This window comes from Athene cunicularia (assembly GCF_003259725.1).
Source record: "Athene cunicularia isolate RWA chromosome 14 unlocalized genomic scaffold, athCun1 chr14_part3, whole genome shotgun sequence".
Lineage (NCBI taxonomy): Eukaryota > Metazoa > Chordata > Aves > Strigiformes > Strigidae > Athene > Athene cunicularia.
The window spans coordinates 29,604-34,017 of record NW_020799120.1 but is presented as its reverse complement, the minus strand read 5'-3'; the positions used below and the strand labels follow the sequence as shown (position 1 = coordinate 34,017).

Below are 4,414 nucleotides of genomic sequence, written 5' to 3'. Positions count from 1 at the left end.
TTTTTTCGAAACAGAATGTGAAAGAGGGTGTTAAAGTACATGTAAAGGTCCTAGTTTCTGGTCAGTGGAGTGGACCATGTAAGTTATTAACCTGGGGAAGAGGTTATGCTTGCGTTTCCACAGGTCACGGCTCCCGATGGTTACTGGCAAGGTGTGTGCAACCACACCTGAGGTGTGAGAGGCAGCCAGCACTCAGGATCCAGCTGTGGGTGCTGTGGGTGTCCCTGTGCTGACAGTTTGAGATCTATTCGACTGATCATTTAAGCAGAATGTCTGGGTAAGATTTGCTACTGCAACAGAACAAACTACACTACAGTTGCCAACTCTTTTAAGAGAAAATGCTAACAGTAATTACAAATCCTTAATGGTAGTTATTAATGAGGATGACATGCTATAAGAATGTGTGTTTTCAACTCACTTTGTTTAGCAATATCAAGAATTAAGCACTCAAGAGTTTAACCTTATTAGAAACTCTTTTGGTTTTCCCCTTGAGCGGTGGCCAGGCTCTGGGTGGAACCCAACAGGAGGATGAAATCAGATGTTTCTGCGCAAAGAAAATTGCCAGTTATTTTGGCCTGTTGATTTAGAGGCCGGACCTGCTTGCAGCGACTTTGGATGCCTCACCTACGGATGGACGCATCGCGCAGGATTTCCAGCTTATAAGGAAAGGTACTCTAAATCCTCACTGCAACCAAGTTTCCCCAGCAACTGCAGATCATTCTGAATCGATCCATAAAGCATATAACCGTTAAAAGATGGTGTTAAGCGTTAAACAGAAGATGATGGTCTTGACTGGCTAACAAAGTTGTTTAAAGGATGGGGGCTATCGGGCTGGCTGATCTCTTTGATCAGAACCACTGGAATGATCCTGTTAGTCATCATAACTGTGCTCCTAATGTTGCCATGTGTTTTCAGTCTTCTGCAAAGGGCCCTGCAGAGGGCTGCTCATGCAATATTTGTAGCACAAACACAAAAAGGGGGAATTGTCGGGGTAGGCATCGGGTCTGCTGAACGCCTGACAGAGCAGATGGAGTTCGACCTTGGCCAGATCGTCCTGTACCCGTGAGAAGCCTGCATGCAGGAGGGCATACCACAGATAAGGAGCAAGGACAGTGAACATCTGCTGTAAGAAACATGAAACTGTTGACCACAGATAAGGAACTATGTGAATTATGTTCAGAAGTAAAACTTTAAGAAAGCTATCCAATCATGTACCGTTGCTATGGCTGTACCGTTGCTATGGGTTTAGCCAATTATGTTAGAGCTTGCAGGAGTTGTAAAAGATATATAAAGTATGTAGTAAACAATAAAGTTTCCACTTCTTTTGCTTCTAACTTGATTATTGATTGTCACTTGACCGTCTCTACCACGACACATTCCTGTTATGGATGTGGTTATATACCTGAGGATTTTTTTTTTTTTAAAGACAGATCTCCTCTTTTTCTATTGTCTGCAGGGCATGTTATCAGCTCCTAAGAGCCAGTTTAGTTTGGGTGTCCAGGTCACACTGACAATGAGGTAAAAGCTCTTATTCTCAGGCAGCGTTAATTCCTCTAAGCAAGGTGTATAGCAGTTAGTGTTTTGTCTTTCACATTGGCAGCAAGGACCTTGCCCTGCCTGTGCTGTACTGTGTTGTGCTCTTTGAGAGCTCTTGGCTTGACCTGCCTTGTGGCCCAGTCCTACCCTTGCTGCTCCCCAACAGCCAAGGGCTTCCTCCTCTACCATGCAGTGTGCCAGAGAGACAGAACACTTCACTCCATATCCAGTGCCGTTCCTGTCCTGCCCAATACTGCTGGGTGTGGAGGTGGCTCCCATTCAGCCCACGGCAGGGCTGAAACATTGGACTGGGTGATGGCCAGGTGTCGGGTGTCCCTGGTAGGCTTTGGGCAGGTTAAGGTGGTAGAGGCTCTTGGTGAGGGATGAGTTAGCAATGTTGAGGCCTGAATGCTTTGGCTTGTGTTTGCTGGTTCCCTGTCCCATCCACAAGCCAGAGCATGCAGCAGCCGGAGAGAGGACACAAAAGCAAAAGCAGGGTGGAGAACGCTATCATGTAGTTGTCAATGTTTGCATGCTTCCCCCCCCCTCAGTGGCATGGCTTCAGGGAACAGAGCATGCACCAGCACTGGGCTTTTCTCTCCTTTTTCTCAAGACTTTTTTTTTTCTCTCCTTTTTCTCTTTGCATGTCGCCCTCAGGATTTCCCATTTCCTCAGGATGCTGAAACAAACAGGGAGACTACCAGCACTTCCTCCTCTGCTGTTGCTTTTCCAGGAGCACATCAGTATGTGTCTGAAACAAGACTGCTGGGAAGCAACAGGATCTTTTCTATCCACCCATCAGGGTCTCTGATGGCAGGGGGTGGTCTCCTGATGCCATAGTCTCCACCATGTCCTCTTTGGCCCTTCCATGTCCTTCCCAGAAGAGGAGGAGACAGGAGAGACCCACCCCTCATCATCTCATCCTTAAGCTAAATTTGGGAAATCCCCCTGGGAAAAGGTGTCCATATGTGCAAGGGCTGCGAATGAGTCAGGCAGAATATCCCCAGGACCACAGACAAGATCTCAGATCCATGAGGAGTCTTCCCTTTGTTACCAATGATGGCTGCAGGCTCTCTATGGAGATGAGCAGCTGTACTGGTTTTTCGTGGCAAAGTTCTGGTAACAGGGGTGCTGCATCTGTGGCTTCTGTGAGAATATGCCAGAAGCTTCCCAAATTTCTGAATAAGCTATTGTCAGATGGCTTCAAAACCAACCCGCCACTGGCCAAATCTGAGCCAATCAGCAATGATGGTAGCACTTCTGAGATAACATATTTAAGGAAATGCTGCTGCACAACAGCAGCTGGAAGAGAGGAGTGAGATTATGTGAGAGAAACAACTCTGCAGACACCAAGGTCAGTGAAGAAGGAGGGGGAGAAGTTGCTTCAGGCACGTGAGCAGAGATTCCCTTGCAGCCCATAGTGAAGACAATAGTGAGGCAGGCTGTCCTTCTGCAGCACATGGAGGTGCACAGTGGAGTGGACGTCATCTGCAACCTGTGGAGAACCCCAAGCCAAAGCAGGTGCATGTGCCCAAAGGAGGCTGTGACCCCAGGGGAAGTCCATGCTGGAGCAGGCTCCTGGCAGGACCTCTGACCCCATGGAGAGAGAAGCCCACGCTGGAACTGGTTTTCTGGCAGGACTTGTGCCCCTGTGGAGGATCCACACTGGAGCAGTGTGTTCCTGAAGGAGTGCACCCCATGGAAAGGGCCCACACTGAAGCAGTTCATGAACAAGTGCAGCCCATGGGAAGGACCCACACTGGATAAGTTCATGGTCCCCGTAGCTGGGACCCCATGCTGGAGCAGGGGAAGAAAGTGAGGAGGAAGGAGCAGCACACACAACGTGTGATGAACTGACCACAACCTCCACTCCATATCCCCCTCTGCTCCTTGGGAGGAGGAGGCAGAGAAATCAGGAGCAAAGTTGTGCCCAGGAAGAAGGGAGGGGTGGCGGGAAGGTGTTTCAAGATTTGTTTTTATTTCTCATGCCCCTACTCTGATTTGACTGGTCGTAAATTACATTTATTCCCCCAGGTGGAGTGTGCTTTTCCCGTGGTCTTAAGTGGTGGATGTCCTTCCTGTCATTATCTCATCCCACAAAGCTTTTGTTGTATTTTCTCTCCCCCTGTCAGCCAGCCAAGATCAAGCTACCAGAGCAGCTGTAGTTTCAGGTGTAGGGAAGAGGACCTGGTGGGGATGTGCTGCTTGGGATGTGAGGCAAGGTCAGGTTCTGAAGTTCTGCTCAAGAACCAACAAGAGTGGACCTTTTAATGCCCCCCTTTAACTTGCCTGTCTTGTAAATAGGAGATGAATTTGCCATCCATGCTGCATTTCTGGAGGAGGCAAGACTCAGCATGGTAGGCACAGGGGTGCCCAATTCAGGCACCCAGAGTCCCACGGCTGCACGTGGGGCCAACTGCAGGCAGCCCAAAAGGAGACTGCAGCACCCCGTAGTTGGCAGGATTCGAACCTGCGCGGGGAAACCCCAATGGATTTCTAGTCCATCGCCTTCACCACTCGGCCACAACTACCTGCCCCAGCCCTCTCTGCCCTGCTGGCCCCTGCTTTGCTTCTCAAACTTATCTGAGGGGGACTCCAAGCCTGCTGAGAGCAGTAGGGTGGGGACATTTCTACAGGGAAGATGGTGACCTACCGGCAGCACCTCCAGCCTCACGGGGACTCAGGGTGGGGTCAACCCTCAACCAAAGACCACGACTGCTCTACAGGTTGATGGTGAGTAGGGGTACGGTTTGTGAGTGTGGGAGAGGTCTATGGAAAGCGCAAGTTTGAGCCTGGATGAGGAAGTGTGGAGGGGCAAAGTGAGAATAAATGGGAGGCGTGGATGACTTGGAGGGAGACGGGAGACAGCTTGTGTTGG

General features: G+C 49.6%; 1 non-coding gene across 1 annotated transcript; it reads right to left on the bottom strand.

Moving 5' to 3' along the window:
* Positions 1-3,985: 3,985 nt before the first annotated feature.
* TRNAS-AGA lies at positions 3,986-4,067 on the bottom strand. The gene has a single exon. It is a non-coding gene; the product is annotated as a tRNA-Ser (tRNA).
* Positions 4,068-4,414: the final 347 nt, after the last annotated feature.